General features: G+C 45.4%; 1 protein-coding gene across 2 annotated transcripts in view; it reads left to right on the top strand.

Moving 5' to 3' along the window:
- The window catches only part of KIF26A (kinesin family member 26A), a 154,875-nt gene that overhangs the window by 81,286 nt on the left and 54,585 nt on the right, over positions 1-19,004 (top strand). The gene's annotated exons all lie outside the window — the stretch shown is intronic.

Here is a 19,004-nt window from a genome sequence, read left to right as displayed (position 1 = left end):
ACTGGAAATCTTGCTTACCTGTGCCAGGAAAATTGGGAGATGTGTTTTGGAAGCATGTACAAAGGTGTTTTCTTTTCTCACTCATTCACAGGGGTGTGCGTGGACAAACAGTAATTCTCTTTACACTAGGCGGTCTTGGGAACTGTAGTCCCATGAGTAAGGCTAGATATTCTCATAGCAGACACTTGGTAGTGCCTTCACCAAACCATGAGCCCCAGCATGGCACCTGAGAACAATGGCAGCTAAAAAGAATAACAGAAAGCCCCCCTTTCTGAAAACCTGGAGAGCGGAGACAATGGAAGGCCCTCCAGATGTCATTGGACTAAAATCTCCCATCAGCTCCAGCTAGCATGGCCAATGGCCGGGGAAGATGGAAGTTGTAGTCTAGGGTTTATATTCCTGGTGTGGACATGTAGTTGGCATTCATCTGTCTCGAGAGAAGGTTAAGGGGTGATATGATAGCCATGTTCAAATATATAAAAGGATGTCATATAGAGGAGGGAGAAAGGTTGTTTTCTGCTGCTCCAGAGAAGCGGACACGGGGCAATGGATTCAAACTACAAGAAAGAAGATTTCACCTAAACATTAGGAAGAACTTCCTGACAGTAAGAGCTGTTTGGCAGTGGAATTTGCTGCCAAGGAGTGTGGTGGAGTCTCCTTCTTTGGAGGTGTTTAAGCGGAGACTTGACAGCCACCTGTCAGGAATGCTTTGATGGTGTTTCCTGCTTGGCAGGGGGTTGGACTGGATGGCCCTTGTGGTCTCTTCCAACTCTATGATTCTACAATGGAGGGCGCCTCTGGGGGTGAAGTCAAGCTGCTGTGTTAGCAGCACTGAAGGGACCTCCACGGGGCGCAAGCTTGGGCAGTGTGCATGGAAGACCTGCGCTGCCCATATGACAATATTTCCCTTGGCCTTGCTGATGTGCACCAAAGGAAAGCAGAGCAATACATTTGGCACCAGCTTGGCTGCAGGAGTTGCCCGAAGGAGACGTACAAGGTGCCATCCAACTGTCTTAAGAGACTCCACTCCAAATTTGTGTGTACTCTTTAGCCTTTTCTTCTTCCGAAGATATCCTGCAAGGCAACAGAGGTTTCGGATCAGAGCTTTCCTTCTCTGGTGGTATGGTCAGTGCTGAGCTACAAGGACCGAATGATGTGCTTTGGTGTGAAGCCGCTTCCTATGTTTCCATCCACTTCTCTCTGTAGCTACTGGGATACCTGATATTGCCGGGTTCCAACATTACTCCCGTGGACTTCTCTTTTTTTGTTCTTTCTCACACTGATTCTATCTCTTGTAGATAGCGCACACAAGCTGTTACATAACTTGGGCAGATTTTGCTTTGTTATGCTCTGTGAAATGCACGCAGGCTGTATTTGCATATTGACTCAAGAGTTCTCGTTTAAAAGTGGTTGCTCAACTTCATCAGGCTTAATTATGCAACACTCTTACATTTAACTTTGATATTTTTACTCATTAGCCTCAAGAGGAAGCGTGTAGTCTCCTCCTGCTCGCACACGTGCTATAGTACAATCTGGCACCTAAACGAAATTTGAAACAGAGTTAACTCCCCAAATTCCACTCTCTCTTGAAAGAAGGGAATGTCTAGTGTCGGACTGCAAGGCAGATGCCATCCCAGACTACCATTCCTTAATCAGGAAGATGCTTCTGGCTGAGAAGGGCTCACAGAGCTTGGCAGAAGCAGTATTTTCCCATCAGAGAACTGGCACAAGAAGAAAGGGTTTCTTTTGTCAAAATCTTAAGATGTTAGATAGAGGCCCAGATGCGATAAGAGAGGGTCCTGGTTTTCACAGGTGCAAGGGCACAAATCCTGCACCATGAAAGGTGCTTGCTGGGAAATGACAGAGGTTTTAAAGGATCTTGGAGTGGGGTGAACGTTCAAAAATGCACAGCTTGGGATCAAAGAGCAGGTTATGGGAGCAAAGAATGTTCACTGAGAGGCAACGTGACCTCGCGGCTAGACTATGAGACGAGGACTGAGGAGAGATCTGGGTTCGAATCTGTACTCGCCAAATAAGCTTCAAGTGCAGATACAATCAGGGAAGGTTAGGAACGTATACAGTATACCTTGAGCTCCTTGGAGGAAATGTTGGATCTAAATATAATAATAAAGAGAACAAGGTTGGGTCCAAGTTGGGCAGAATTAAGAACAAGACCTTGTGCTTTTTTCCTCTTCCTTTTTAAATGCTGGTGTCTCTGTTGTGGCTCTGTAAGGCTCCTAGGCCTTACTTTAACACCCTCCCCCCGCTGCTTTACGCCATTTATCCCCAACCAACTCTGATACCCAATGTGAGAAAATAGCTCAAAGCAGCAGAGCTCAAAGCAGGATGACTTGGGAGACGTGATTTGTTTGCTCCAGGGGCTTAGCAAGGTAAATTGGTACCCGGGGGCAAAATTTTTTTTGTCACTCCCCCCCCCCCAGGCATGGGAAGGTCAGGTGGTACCCGGTGAGGACAATTTCTTGTCAACCCCCCCATTGATCCCCCCCCCCCTCCCGCAAAAATGGTTTTACATTATTTCATATTTTCTTACAAAGGAATAATAACAAGTAATAATTAAAAAACACTTTTGTTTATATCCCACCCTCCCCGGCCAAAGTCGGGCTCAGGGTGGCTAACACCAGATACATAACATTGGTATAAAATCAAACAGTAATTAAATTACCTCCTAAAAACATCTCAAAATCAAATTAAAGCCTAATTAGATGGCTTTCCACAGGGTTAGGGTTGGGAACAGTAAGTGTTCTCTGAACTGAAATTTCTGCCTCCATGACATAGGAAAACAGCCAAGTGAACAGCTATTTTGGTGGAGGAAGGTCAAGATATTAACCGATAGGCATGAAATTTCATATATAGCTATATAATCCCTAGTATATTAAGATAAGACCTTCGGAGCAGGCATTTACAAAAAAAAATTCATTTTTTTCCAAAAAAATTGTTCCTTGATAATTTGTCACTCCCTCCATTATGGAACTCGGGGCGGCCCGCCCCCCCTTGCTACGCCCCTGGTTTGCTCCTTTCCCTAGCGTGTTTAGTATAAAAGTCATACTCCACCACCACTATCAATGTTTAATGGTTCTTTAATGATAATTATTTTTCTATGCTTTTAACTGTTCTTATTTTTATCTGTAAACGATTCCCTGTCAGGGAAGAAAGCTGGGGTATAAATAAATGTATACCAATAATAGTAATCATAACAATGCATACAAAATATTTTTAATTGTGGATGAGACTTCTATAGGTGCCTTTGTTGAGCATTAAAAATAAATTGATCTCAGAGCAAGAGAGGTGAGAGCTTTCACTGCTCGGCTAATGTGGCTTCTATCATATTTGGGAAAAGTGGATATATAGATAGAGGCGTAAAAAAGGCGTTAAGAATCTCTAGGGATAGATTTTACGCTTCTAGAAAGTGCACTTAATACAACCATATTAAGTTTATTTTGAAGGTACTAACTTTCATTATTTGTAATTAAATATAATTGTTTGTTACCTTTTTCTATGTTATTTACAAAACTCCAGACCTTTATCTACCCAGCCTCATGCTGTGACTTGGGTCACTAGAATGTGGCAGAATGCTGAGAGAGTAAAGTGGGATGTTGAAAACCAGCTTAAGAAATATATTATCTTCTTGCCTTACTCAAATGCTTTCTCCCCACTTGTAGTTACAAATGTTCTTTTACAGTTTGAGAGATTAAAAAACAACCACCCCAAATCTCTTTCCGGATAGGACAAATCTCTTTGAAACCACATGCCACGTTGCAGATTTCACGCCCTTAGTTTTCAAATGCCCAGAACTGTATTTGGATGTTTTATCTTCAAAGGAAGCATTTAGTAGACTTTATTTCTAGAACCAGAATGCTTGTTCATATTTGCATGCCTCTGAGTTTGCGGATTAAAGAATCTAATTATTCACTAATGAGCATTAATGGTACATATAAACTGAGGGTCACTCTCCTATTACAGGCACCTGATGGTTTGCTGATAAGCATTTGGCCATTAGATTGACCATAAAATACAGTCAATAATTGAGGTGACTGGGAGAGCAGGCACCTTATCAAGTGTAGCCCTAGCAAGACAGCTTGTCATGTCTCAGGATACTGGCTGAGCAGTGACTGAGCATATGATTAGGCCATTGGAACATTGTGCCCCTAATGAAATGGGAAGAAAAGCATTGCAATATTAGCACAACTGCTAAATGACTAATGTGTTTTTCTTCCAAGGCTCAGGCGCTTCAATTAGTTCTGATAAATGGTTCGCTTTGCTGTTTATTGTGAACTGGGGAGCTGGGGGGGGGGGAGGTCCGGGGGGGGGGGAGGACCTTGACTACCTTCGAGACATAAGAAGCTGCGTTATCACCGGTCCATTTAGCTCAGTATTGTCTTACCGTTTTAACACACTTTGGGATCTTTGGGTGAAGGCTGGGTAAGGAAACAATAAATAAATAAATCACAGAATCATAGAATTGTCGGAAGGGACCCCGAGGGTCATCTAGTCCAACCCCCAGCATTGCAGGAATCTCAGCTAAAGCATCCATGATAGATGGCCATCCAGCCTCTGCTTAAAAACCTCCAAGGAAGGAGAATCCACAATCTCCCGTGGGAATCTGTTCCTCTGTCAAACAGCTCTTACTTTCAGAAAGGTTCTTCCTGATGTTTAGTCGGAATCTCCTTTCTTGCAACTTGAATCCATTGGTTGGTGTCCTGCACTCCAGAGCAGGGGAAAACAAGCTTGCTCCATCTTCCGAGTGACAGCTCTTCCGATATTTGAAGATGGCTGTCGTATCTCCTCTCAGTCTCCTCTTTTCCCGGGCTAAACATACCCAGCTCCTTCAACCGTTCCTCATAAGGCTTGGTTTCCAGACCTTTGACCATCTTGGTCACCCTCCTCTGCACATGTTCCAGCTCGTCAATATCCTTAACTCCTTCTTCTCCATCACCTGATTGACAACTGCTCTCCAGAGTTTCAGGCGGGGGCATTTTTCCCAGGCCTTCTTGGAGACGCTGGGGATTGAACATGGGATTGTGCAACAGTGCATACAGTATATCTCCATCCAAACATGAAAGAGGCATTATTGCAATTGAAGAACCCATCCCAGCCAGGCAAAATCACTTTAGCAGGGTCAGTGAGTCGTGTCACCCTGGAGAAAGGTGTATGGTCTGAGCAGATACCTAAGAAGCAGGTAGAAGGTTCCAGGTGGTTTTATTTGGCGCCTGGTCTGAGGTTCCCCACCCCTGATATATCTAAACATAACATTAAAAACTTATCTTCAACATTTTCAGATCTAGGACTAGCCATTTTATTGGTACACCCATGCATTATGGGACACAGTATTTTTATTTTTATTTTTTTTACCATACGTTTATATGGTGTTCGTGGCTTATGTGACCTGCATTATGTCAACGACCAACAACTTGAACAAGAGACTCAAAACTATTCAGAACAGGCAAAAACAGCTTCAGGGGACCCTGGTCATTTGGTCTGGAGGGAAAAGTCATTTTCTGTCTCAGTTACGGCCACAATTCTTGCAGGTGTGAGCACTAAGACAGCAAACTGGGAGCAATCCCCATTTAATATAGTGATTATTTCCAAGAAAGCATGCACACAGGACTGGGATGCTCATCTTCCGAAAGGAAATTTGGGGCAGCTCCTGATGTACCTCCAGCAAGGAATCTCCTTTATCTTATTCTTATCTTATCTTGGCCTTATCAAAATAGTTATTCCAGCAGACCCCTCTATCGGATTTTTCAGCGATTTGCCCATGCAGATCTGAGGTCTAAATATATATATTCTTGAGCGTTTGTGCCAAAAGAAAATTCATCAAAACACTCTAAATCATTAACATACTTCCTGTGCTGCCTTGGATAACAGAGACCCCTGGACTTAGGTGTGCATACAATATTTTTTTTCACCTCCCCCCCCCCCCCACAACGTGAGTGCCTTAACATTCATACATTATTTAATACAGCAATGGATGTGAACTGCCTTTTGTCTTTCTGAACTGCTTGCTGTCCAGGCTTCTGTGATGTGACCTTGGGTAGTAACCATAGAAACGTGTTAAAAGCATCAGCCTAAAGAGGAAAAAAAGGATAGAGGAAAAAAATCAGTAGTTTGGAATGACAGGGATTCAAATTCTGCGAAAGAAGGTTATGATGTATTAAGGATACTAGAAGCATATATTACTTCTAACCTGTTAAACCTGATTATTCTGAGATGATCAGCACTTTTCATAATTCTCATGGAGGGAAGGGGAAAGTGTATGGAGACGTACCATGCATTTTAAAAATAGCCTGCTTTAGAAATATTTGCAGCTAAATCTTTGAAAGCTGTCATCCTGAGTCTTGGCTTAGCTGTTAAATGTGGACATTGTTTCTCCATTGAGTTGCTGATGTAGTCCTCCAGTTTTCTATATTTAATAGCTAGAAACATTTACTCAAGCCCCCCCCCCCCGGTCCCTCTGGGAATAACTTGGCACTGCAGCTTTTGCACACACAGAGAGCTGGCATGATTCAAAACCCGTCTTGACAGATGGAGAGGAGATAACTGGGTTAGTAGTTAAGTAGGTCACTAGAAGCAAATGGATTCTGTGACTCATCAGATACCAAGTTAGCCCTTTTAACAAGTGCTGCATGTAGAATTTCTGGAGGCTGTGCAGCGAACCTGCATGGACTTTTGATGGTGGTGGGGGGAGTTTATATGGTGGTCCTTAAGTGTTGCTAAGAGTGCTAAGAGAGAAGTCTCTTTAAATGAGGGGTGCTTGTTAAACAAAAGGCAGATTTTTCACGCCATGTGGTCGAGCCAGCCCAGGGTGACTTCGACACCATATTAAGTTGACGAAAATGTCTTCTGAATGCAATGGCCATGTGATTTGCCAGGCATTGGACGGTGCTAAAAGTTCTGCAGGGTACGATTGATCTCGGTTCTTGCTATGTGGAGGAGCTGCATTCAGATAAATGGTTTGCTGCATGGAAACCACAGGTGGAAAGGGTGTCAAGCACCTCAGTTAGAATCGGCCTGTGCACAAAATTCCTTCTGTGCTTTCAAAAAGGAAAAGCTGCACTTTTCACTGTACTGCAGACAAAGCGGGATGGAGTGTTTCGTCTTCACGTACCTATTTGATCAGGCAGGAATGGGAAGTGTCTGGCCCACACATGATGCAAGGTGAGCCAACTGGCTCAGGTGGCAGAATCTGCAGGGGCACCAGATCTAGCCTCCCAAGTTTGCTTGCTGCTGCGGCCTCTGTTATAGTGGCAGTTATAGTTGTGGCACCCTCCTTGGAGGCCGGATGTAACGTTTCATTGGCAGTCTCCCTCCCAATGCTGCCTCTACAAGCTTGTAAAGGTAAAAGGACCCCTGACCGTTAAGTCCAGTTGCGGACGACTCTGTGGTTGTAGCGTTCATCTCGCTTTACTAGCCGAGGGAGCTGGCGTTTGCCCGCAGACAGTTTTTCTGGGTCAGAGCAGCGCACGGAAACACCATTTACCTTCCCGCCGGAGCGGTATCTATTTATCTACTTGCACTTTGACACACTTTCGAACTGCTAGGTTGGCAGGAGCTGGGACAGAGCAACGGGAGCTCACCCCATTGCAGGGATTCAAACCGCCAACCTCCCGATCGGCAAGCCCAAGAGGCTCAGGGGTTTACACCATAGTGCCACCTGCTTGGCAGTAGATATTTATTCCCCACTTGTTCCTGAGGTAGATCTTCACTCACTTCTTCTTCCTTAGTGTGGAGGGGCATTTTGTGGTTTGCCTCAGGTTTCAAAATGTATGGGGCCGAACCTGGGGATGGGAGAGGATGAGATCGAAACTCTTTTCTATACCTGTGTGCTTTCTTAGTTTAGCAATAGCAAGGCCTTCGATGAGCACATGTTTAAAATTCTGCAAGGGACCTCACCACCTGTCTGTTATGTCTGCAGTAGTAGGTTAATCAAATTTAAGACATTGGAAACACCACACTTGGATATACACTGTTTTGACCTAAGGTGTAGCATTCACTATTGTGCTGGATTAGGAATATTATCAATTCAAACCGTTGGTTCATCTAGCTCAGCATTGTCAACACTTGGCTGGAAGCAGCACTCCAGAGTTTCAGGCAGAAATTTTTCCCAGCCACACTTGAAGGATGCTGGGGACCCGGGGACCTTTTTCATACAAAGCCTGTGTTCTCCCCCTTCAGGTGTGAAGCTCCTGGTGTGTCCTTGGGCAATTCACTTTACCTTGAAGCATTGTTGTGTAGCTGAAACAGCCTTCTGATTCCTTTGCACATAGGGCAAGATTTAAAGGTGACAGATAAAATACTTGGTATTACGCAAGAGCAGCCCTGCTGGATCAAAAATAAACCCTATTTAGCCCAACATCCCATATTCTACAGTGGCCAAGCATACCCACAGTGGATGCATGGATCTTTGGAGGCCTTTACAGGCTCGTATTTGTGCTAATTGTGTTTGCGAGGGGACTTGAGGAATTCTGGCCTGGCTCTCTCCCCAAACAAGCAAGCAGAGGCTCTTACTTGTGAGGTTTTTTTTAAAGATACCTTATTCAGGCTCAGCAGCAGACATTGGGCTAAGGAGTCACAGTTCAGGAGCAAGGCAAGTAGTTCAGAATGGATAGAAGCAATGAAGATGTCCCAACAAGTTGCTGTGCCCACCAAGCTTTTAAAGGCTAGGCTTGGCACGCTCACTCATGAGACTCACTCAGATTGCAGGAATGTGGGGATTGCAAACATGTGCTCTGTCAGGGTAAGTGGGTCTGCTCCCATCTGTGAAGGCAGCACTTGGTTCTAGGTGACAAGACTGTGCCCTCCTGTTTGGGCTCCTGTCCAGTCGCTGCCACCTCCTGTTCTGCCTTCTCTTCTGGCTGCTTCAGGCCCTCCCAAGTCTTCACCGAGACTCTCCACTGTACAGGAAGGTTTATGGAGGCTGGGTGGCGGGGTAAGAACTGACAGCCCTGCTCCCCCTCCCAAAGCGACTGATTTGCGGGTGGAAAGGGAAGACCTCCTCTCCTCCAACCCAGGTTCCCACCATTCATTCCCCTCCTGCGTCAGAGCCATTCATTCCTGCGTCAGAGCCATTCCTAAGCAGTTGTACCGTATGATCTGAGACATGCTGCCTAAGACCTCTTGCACTGTTGCATTAAATCCCTTGGGTTGTTCAGAGGGTTGCACCCTAGTTTGTGTAAGATCTTAGGCGGTTCTTCTTGGACTGCACATTGACCCATTGAGGCCTTTAAAAGTGTGGTCACTCTTGGGTTGCATGCACAGTCTGGTTCATTTGGCACCTTGGAGAGCAGCTAGCCAAGGCAGGATGATTGTTTGGAAATTGCCATCTCCTTTCACTGTGCATGGCCCTTGTTTTCTTCGTTGCTGTGGCACTCAAGTGGCGTTTCTGCCTAATGAACAGCAAACAGAATAATGTTTGCCTGGCTTGTATTCTGTTTTATGTTAGCACTTGACGGGAGAGGAGAACTGTGCTTAATCTGAATAAGCTTTTTGCACCTAACTTGGAAGTCAGCAACGAGTCTCGGGAAAAGCGATTTAACCTCCCTAATGCAGCTTTGCACATTTTCCACAGTGCTTTATGAATGTAGAGGAGACGAACTCCCTGCTAGGAAGAGTTTATATTCTGAGGGTAGGCGAATCAAATAAAGAGGATATGCAGAATAATAACCGGTCAAAGGCACAGTGGTAGTGGAGGAGAAAAGGGAGATTAGGTGGGGAGAGAACCTGCAGGAGACGTTCAGGAGTGGGAGGACTCGAGTTGAACATGTTTGCTGATGGCAGTTGGGGAAAGGGAGGGATTGCGAAGGCTGACAGCCACGGAGAAGTCAGGGAGGTTAATAGACTGAATATCAGGAGGGGGACTCAGGGATCAGGCAGGAGGGAGGGATGGATGGGAGAAGCAGGCAATTTGAGACCAGAGCAAATGGCACAGGAGCAGAAAAGAACAGCCAGGAGGGGGGCTTGCAGCAACGAATGGGAGAGTCAATCCAGAACTGGAGATGGGGGTTAACAAGGGGGCACGTGGAGCCAATGGGATCAGAGGTGCTATTGGCGGCGCAAGAGAATGAGATCAATCTGGATGCAGGAAGGTGTGCGAATTTGTGTGGCTGGTGGCTGCAGTTAGGAGACTGGGAAAGAGAGCAAAAGGATTGGTGGGAGGGGTATTGTGCGTGTGTGGAGGCAGGAGAAAAGAAAGGGAGGGAGGTTTGGACAAGGAAGGAAAATGCAAGAAATGAAATGTGCATTGGAACTGGGAGGCCGAGTTTCAGCAGCCAGCCAGAGTTGTAAACGAGTGAGTGGTGCCGCTATCAGTTTCTCAGCCTTCGTTCCCTCTCCCTCTGTAAAATGGAAATATTTGAAGTCGGCTTCACAAGGGAGTAAAACACCACCACCGCCACCACCTCCAGCCATTCCTCTTCAGTAATGACATAAGAAGAATGCTGCTGGGTGAAGCCAGTGATCCATATAGACCAGTATCCTGTTTTCACAGTGGCCAGCCAGGTGCCTGTGTGTGGGAAGCCATCAACAGGACCTGAGCGCAGCAGCCCTCTCCCCACCTGCGATTCCCTGCAACTGGTGTTCAGAGGCATAATACTTTGGACAGTGTTTCAGGACTTCTGGGCTTACAAGAGTCTGCCGTTTTTTCTTTTCTCCAATGCCCAGACCGTCATTGCCGATAATTGTTATTATCCTTCCCTCTCCGTTCTGCTCAACAGGCTCAGTTGCACAAGTATTTCTCCCTTTTCTTTCTGTGAATCCCCAATAATGCTGTTGGAAGCCTATTCAATTAGCTGTGCCGTGAGCGCATGCCTATCTCAGCGAAAAGGTAATCCTAGACTAAGCCAAAGGCACACACACACACACACACACACACAGGCACCCTTTGCAGTGCAACGCGAACCCAGCGCTACAGCCCAGGTGCTCTGCTGAGACTGCCACTGTGTCAGTCATCCATCAAGGGCAGGGCTGTTGTGTTTTCTTAAAAACAAAAGGTGGCAGTCCTAATTTGTACAGGTCCTTAAGGCAAGTGAAGTAATACTTAGTTCTTATTAAACACCGGCAGGATAGAAACCAAAGGGAACAGGATGGAAACTGAAATGTCTTCAGGGGCAGGACCTGCACATTCAGGAGAGTGAAGTGATACAACCCTCTAGGGACTTTTCCACTTCAGATCACATAAGGGAAAATGTTCCCCTTTCTCGGTAACTCCCTGCCTACGGAAAGCTAGTCCAACTAGAGAGAAGCGTTCTTGTTACCGGTACTTCATGTGCTGCTTTTCTTTGTGCAGTACTCTTTTCTTTAAAAAACAAAAACAAAAATGTGGTCCCCCTACTTGCATTCAGACATAGGAGTAGTTTTACCCCACTTGCCTAATGTGAAACTGAATTGCGTGGCAAGGCCCCGAACCCTCCCCCTATGTTGGAATAAAGACACTTGTTGGCACCAATTCCTCCGGATTCCTTTAACAGAATACCCTTGAAATAGGAGGGGTAAGGGATGGCCACTACCTCCCCTCACCTCCAACCGAATACTCAAATGCCTAACCGCCAAACCTTACATAGTTGTGACGATTTGCTGTGAGGTAGGCGAAAAACCAAATGGCTGGTGCCAGTTCGCCAAGTGGAAAAAATTCCTTCCAGGCCCCTTCAACAGGTGACCAACTGAGGTCCATAGCAAGGACAAAGGATTAAGAGCCTAATCTTAGGGAGGGAGAACTGCACGGGTGGGAACCAGAAAAAGGGGCACATTCCCGTCCGCGGGCTATTTATTCATTTATTAAGAATGTTAGAAGCCTCCCCAGTGGCACCATGGGCTAGTGCATCTGACTGTTAACCAGAAGGTTGGTGGTTCAAGCCCAACCAGGGATGGCTGTGGGCAGGTTGGACTAGATGACCCCTGGGGACCCTTCCAGCTCTACAGTTCTATGATTCTAAGAGCCTTATAGATCTTGCCAGTGGCCCAGCTACTCCAGAGTCCTGTTCTCTCCCAGATGGCCTCAAGCAGGTCCCAATTAAGGAGTTATGTGCCACTTAATAGACAAACAAACTTGTAAGCCATTTATGTAAAACGATATAGAATATTTGTTGGGGAAATATTGGTAGACGTTAAAAACCAATCAACATAACATTCATCAAACTATAGATCTCGTGCCTTTGCCAGGGTGATAAAACAGGCGTGAGAAATGCTCTCCTGGTTTAGTCAATCCCATTCCAGGTGTGCTGTACAATCTCCTCCTTTCCTTCTGCAGCTGCAGTGTGGCAGGTCCTTCCTGGACTCTGCTCTGGGAGAGTGGACACACCTGAATGAGAGACAAGATTCAAGAAAACTGAAAATGTACAGATGAGGCTAGTGATGAAACCAGACCATCACTCCACGCCCCCCCCCCCCCGTGGTTACCACCCTGCAAATCTGAAGCGCCGGCTCTCTCCCCAAGCCCCTACCTCAACTCCCATAACTCATCTTCAGAGGCTCTCCTCAACCAGAGGTCCTCGTTTCTCTTGTGCCTTCCATTTTTATTTTTCGCTCTTTGTCACTCTGCGCTCCGCCGACGTTTGGGTGTGATCTCAATAAACAAACAAAACAAAAAGCCTGGCCTGTTTGCTACAGCCAGCTTTCCCCCCCTCTTCCTCCTTTGACATTCCCCCCCCCTCTTTAACCTCGTTCTTTCATTACTTGCATCGCTCTCGATATCTCCCCGCCTGGCCGCCCCCTCCCCTCCAGGTCTGGGAGCACCAGCTGTTGTGTTGGGGGGGCTTTGCTTCACTGGGGATTGTAGCTTTCCATAGTTAAAGCGATAATCGTGACTTTCCAAGCGGGCGGTAATGTGTCAGCATGCACCTGTTTCGTCTCTCTCTCTCTCTCTCTCTCTCTCTCTCTCTCTCTCTCTCTCTCTCTCTCGGTGACATTCCGGCTCTTCGGTACCATTAGATATTTAACTATTGTAATGCCTCTCTGGGGCTGACAGCCTTGACAGACTGAGCGATAAAACCCCGACTGCTGCTCATTGTGAATAGATATGTATATATTTGTTCCTTACTGCTGAATGATAGAAAGCGTTTCGGCATTCATCATATATACACACTTGTAGAGGCTGGAGGCCGGTCTGGTTCTGCAGTGGCTCCAACTTTGTTTGCTTGCCCCTGGGTGCTGTTTGCAGGAGAGATGTTAATCTTTGCATTACAGATGATGCTGTAATAACATACTTTATGTCCGTCTCCCACGTTATAATTCACGGCAGCAACAGGATTAAAAAGGTGTGTGGTTTCAGTGCCGCCGCCGACAGCCTTTGTCCCGTGCGCTCTCCATGTGGGACTCCGGCAGCCTTGCCTCTCCTGTTGTTATTGCTGCTATTAATCACCCTTGGCACTTACAAATAAATGCACCCAGCACTTTAGACTTCATGGCCGGGCTCCAGATAGCTACTTAGGTACTTCATTGAACATATTGGTTCATTATCAGTAGGGTTGGCATCAGGGATATTTGCTATTTCTTACCATTTCTCCTTTCAAGGAGCTCATGGCAGCGTACTGGAAAAGACCCTGATGTTGGGGAAGATGGGGGGCACAAGGAGAAGGGGACGACAGAGGATGAGATGGTTGGACAGTGTTCTCGAAGCTACTGACATGAGTTTGGCCAAACTGCGGGAGGCACTGAAAGATAGGCGTGCCTGGCGTGCTCTGGTCCATGGGGTCACGAAGAGTTGGACACGACTGAACGACTGAACAACAACTCCCAAATCTAGCACTGTTCCCACTGTACAACACTGGCTCCCTGTGTTACAATTGCTGAGCATCTTCTCCATCTTTGGAAGGGCCCTGCCATCAGCCTCTAGAGCAGCCTTTCTCAATCTTGGGTCCCCAGATGTTCTTGGACTACAGCTCCCATCATTGCTGGCTACTGCTCCTGCTAGCTAGGGATCATGGGAGTTGTAGTCCAACAACATCTGGGGACTCCAGGTTGAGAACGGCTGCCCTAGAGACTCTTTGCCTCACTGCTGCTGCTCCTCCTCTTCCTTGCTGTGGCTTCTCTGAGTCTGCAGTCACATCTGCACCAGACATTTGAAGCTGTATTCTGCAATTTGAACAGTCACAGAGAATCCCGAAAATTGTACTTCGTTATGGCTGCTGACCTCATACCCCTACAGTTCCCAGCACCTTTCACAAACTACACTTCCCAGGATTCTCCATGACTTAAATTTGGTATAAGAGTGCTTTAAATGTGTGGTGTGGATTTAACAAGGGGGAGTTGAGTGAGCTGCAGCACCCATTTGCCTTCTCTCTATTTGGACAGGTGTACAGGTTGGACCTAGAGGGAGAGGCCAAACAAGTGGTTAGCTGAAGGTGGAAGCAAAGTCCATTCAGGCCCCACTAAGGGCTATCTTCAGGTTTGAAAACCTGGAACCAGCACTAACTTTGAGGAAGTCCGCACACTTCCTTCCACTCTGGCTTCAGCTCCTCATGCTGCTATAGAGGGTGAGCTGTAAATCCCATTGATTTCACTGACATTTAGACGCTGCCTTGGCAAATGGGTGTTCTGAACCCCATATTTGATCTTCTACTGGGTGCTCAATGCAGGCCCCCATCTTTGGACTAATTAAGGTTTTGGCGCATAACCTCATCGGGTGGTGAAATAAAAAATGGTCAGAGGTGTATTTGAAGGAGATAATTGGTAGCTGGAGAAAGGGTTGCACATCCCCCATCCAGGGTTGATAACTCTGTGTTTACCTTATAATGTCTACTTTGGTTTTTAGGCACCCCTAATTTCCCATGGGTTCTTCCAGAACTACCAACATATCGCCATGTTGCTCTCAGAAGAGTTTGTGCCATTTAAGAATATTCATGTAGGTCGTCATGGGGAAAAAATGACAATGTGAATACAGTGGTACCTCGGGTTACAGATGCTTCAGGTTACAGACGCTTCAGGTTACAGATTCAGCTAACCCAGAAATAGTACCTCGGGTTAAGAACTTTGCTTCAGGATGAGAACAGAAATTGGGCAATGGCGGTGCAGCGGCAGCGGGAGGCCCCATTAGCTAAAATGGTACCTCAGGTTAAGAAGTTTCAGGTTAAGAACGGACCTCCAGAACAAATTAAGTTCTTAACCTGAGGTACCACTGTAATTTTGGGTGGAGAATTTGGTTTTTAAATACCCTGAGCTTTAATTTTAATATTGCTTTTGTCTCCAGTTGCTTAGAAGGTCAGGTGCAATCCTGTGTAAATTGGTCATGCCTAAGTCCCATTGAAACTATTGGAGTTGTAAATGGAAGGCTCTCTATGGGATAGAGGCTCTAGAAACTTTTGTTGTTCTTCCCTTTGTGCTCAGAACTGCTACATCACAACATAAAATTTAGAGAAAACTCCGTTGTCACCTGGCACGCCAGCGCAGCTATGATTTGTAACGCATTGTTTATTGCTGTCAGTGCCCATTAAAACCTATAAATCTGAGAATAATTTAAGTATCCCCTTGAGTAAGCCATTTGGCTGTTGGTCCAGAAAATGCCAGTGTTATGATTGAAGACTCCCAGGCATAGCCCAATAAAGCTTGAGGGTTTGTCCACAGATGTGCTCTCTCTGTGTGTTTGTGTGTCTTGCTCATGTGTCAGGCAGAGCAATTGTATGATCAGAAGTAAGTCCCACCGAGTTCAATGGGACTAACTTCCAAAAAGTGGATCTGATTAATCATAGAGAAAGGATGTCAACCATATAGTGGTTGGAACCCAGATTGCTTTCAAAGTTAGCTCTGGTAATCACAATACCCTTCCAGAAAGTCCGTATATATATATATGGTGGGGTACTGGCACCATGCAACCTTGTTCCCCTGCATATAATGTAATGTGTGATGCATTTTGGGACTCAAAAAGTCTGCAAAGATGGGATAGCCAGATCAGATATAATTCTTCAGCATCCCCTGGCCCCAATAAATCCCAGCTTTTAGAAAAGCCCCACAATCACCTGAAATGTTATCCCCTGTATTCAAAGCATGAGTTTATTCTAATAAAACTTTTAAACCCGTATTTCTTGGCATTTTCTTGCCACACGGTGCACCAAATTGTGACAGTGCATTTTCTGAATTTTGTATTCTAAAGTGCGTTTTGCAGGGGCATAGTGGAGTCAATATTTCCGAAAGATAGCCTTTCCGTTGTGATTATTGCACTTCTTAAGCACTTGCTGTGCAATATATTTTATCTGTTAAAATGTAATCGCCCCTCCCCTGAAAGCACCGCCATATCATTGCTCTTATACTTACCATGTTGAATAGAGCTGTAGACTTGAGTGTCTTTTGCACCTTTTGGGGTATGTGATCTGGTACAATTTTGAGCGAGCAATGCAGCTCCTCTTCTTCCCAGTCACATTCTGAAACATTTGGCTTTATGTTTTTAGTCCATTTGGACATTAAAGAGATTGCACATCCATCTCCATTTTCTGTCTTGCTTCTGAGCACTCACTAGCATCTGGACAACAGATGCTGGACATTAGATGGACCTTGGTCTGATCCAGCAAAGCAGTTATTATGCTTCTCTTGGTTTGTTTTAAAGTCCCGAACAAGAACTCCCCTTGCACCCATCGATCACACTAACAGTCTGCAAATTTGCACGATTATTGCTGAAACATCACTCTTGAAATGAACTGAATGTAGATGGAGCACGCAGGAATATAATAGACTAGCATTTTTATTTATTTACTTTTTTTGCTTTTTGGAATAAAAGTGAAGGCAAATGGGATAGAATTTAATAGTTTAATAGTTGTGATTTATGAAGTCTGGTTATTCCCCAAATCTTGGTCTCAGAAGACCTTGATTTTCCTCATTGCATCTGGGAGGAATGAGGTCCAAGTCTCGTGTTACCGTTTAAATACACAGGATAAAGCTCTTTCAAAAAGCATGCAAATGTCTTTCTGAAATGGGGGGGGGAATATGCACATCTGGCTCCCAGCCAGAACCATGAACTGCCAAAACTTCTCTGCAGTTTTGAAGTTCACGGGTCTGGCTGGGGGCCAGATAAGTGTATTACTCAAACAAAATACTTTGCATGTTTTTCTTTTTCTTCTTTCTCTCCAAAGAAACGGAGGAGAGTTCTTTGCTTTTGAAATGCAGTGTGAGAAGGGGCCTTCAGTCAACATAAGATGTCAATCAAAATGCCATTTTGGTCTCTTGTCATGCTGCGTATGCTTTTCTGTGAGCCGTAATGCAAAGCAGCGGCTTTGTAGGACAAGTAATTGGAACTGCCAGTAAACTTTCTGTTAGAAGTGGCTTTCCTCTTCAGTGCGGTATTGTGGGCCAAAATGTCAAGTGCTCTGCTTGCGGAGTTGACTTTGTTAGAAAACTGTTGGTAATGCAACGGTTGCTGTTGTTCCGTCGCTTTGCGGTCACTTAAAGCAACAAAAATACACGCAGAGAAAGCTGAAGTAAGGATGATCCTTACTTTAGGGAAGGACTTTAGTCCACTCACTCAGTACCCTTTCCCCAGTCAGTCAGTCTGTCTGTCTCTCAAGCATTCGCTCTACTTTACTGGACAGTTCCCCAAATCTACACTCTAGGCATCGTGGCTGAATGGTGCTGCTCTCAAGGTGACATTCAAGACTCTGACCAAAGTATTACTTCACTAGTAGGCCCTGTATAAGAAAAAATTACAAACGACTTAATTCTTTCCTGTGGAAAAATGAAGGCCTAGGAGCTGAATTCCCCCACCCTCACCTTATCATTCTTTGAGCTGAAGGGCAAGGGTGTGATAATATTAAGGACCTCCACTGGAACCTGCAATATGTCTTGTCATTCGTTGGTCCCAAGCTCCACCCACAAATGGGTAGGGCTTGGAGCATGTGACCAACAGCTGGAAAACTCTTTAAGTGGGAACCCTATGATTGCTCACTCATACCTCTAGCAGGCATGGCCAAACTTGGCCCTCCAGCTGTTTTGGGACTACAATTCCCATCATCCCTGACCACTGGTCCTGTTAGGTAGGGATGATGGGAGTTGTAGTCCCAAAACAGCTGGAGGGCCAAGTTTGGCCATGCCTGCATGTCATCCACTTAACTGTTTGTGCCTGTGTGACTCCAGTTTGAAAAACATAGTTTTCATGGTGGAATTAAAACCCAGGCTCAAGTTGTTCTGCCAACTTCATGCTGGTTGTTAGGGGAAAAAATATGCAAACCCCCCCCCCCTGCTTTTTTGGGTCCAGAAGTAGCATGCTTTGACTGAGGTGCTTTTGCCTGCTCTAGCATGGCTTGTTCATTCAGTAGCGTGTGTAAACATTGTTGACTTTGCAGTAACTGCATTTTCAATACCTCATTAGGTGTTCCCTACACAGATCAGGAACTGACATAGACTCTAAGGCTAGATGTTGACAGTTCTGCTTATCTAAAGATTAAACTACATGGGCTTTTTCTTTGGGGGTTTGTCTTGTGGTGAGGGAATAGCCTTCTGTATAAGAGTGCACCAGGTCCCCCCCCCTCAATCTTTCAGGTACAGATTTGTTGTGCAAACCTGAAGAGAAGGTAGAAAGCTTTTGCTGTATTTCTCGCAGTTCCCCATTTCGTTGCAGGTCACAGTGTTTGCAGCATGGCTGGGTGTGGGTGTATTTTAGGGGAATAACTTAACCCTGCTTAGCTATGCAGATGTGCTAGCAGTTTTATTGCTGCACCACTAGGAGTGTGCTGCACCACTTCCCTCCTAGTGTGGCAGCAATAAAACTTGCTAGCGCATTTGCAAAGCTAAGCAGGGGCTGGTGTGGTTTCAAATTGGATGGGGGACTGTGGGTTGAGATTCCTGCATTGCAGGCGGTTGGATTAAATGACCCTTGGGGTCCCTTCTAACTCTACAATTGTATTTGTAGAAAGTGTGTACTATTTAAATCCACATTTTTAATGTGTGTTTTTAAATTCACATTTCTTTGAACCAAATGGGCCTATGATTTAGGTGCATATGAAACTGACATGGAATGGAAATAGGCAGATGCATACATCTGTAATGAAGACAGACAAAATATTTGAAGA

This window comes from Lacerta agilis, chromosome 1, assembly GCF_009819535.1.
Source record: "Lacerta agilis isolate rLacAgi1 chromosome 1, rLacAgi1.pri, whole genome shotgun sequence".
Classification (NCBI taxonomy): domain Eukaryota; kingdom Metazoa; phylum Chordata; class Lepidosauria; order Squamata; family Lacertidae; genus Lacerta; species Lacerta agilis.
The sequence above is the reverse complement of the archived record's forward strand: the minus strand, read 5'-3'. Positions and strand labels throughout refer to the sequence as shown.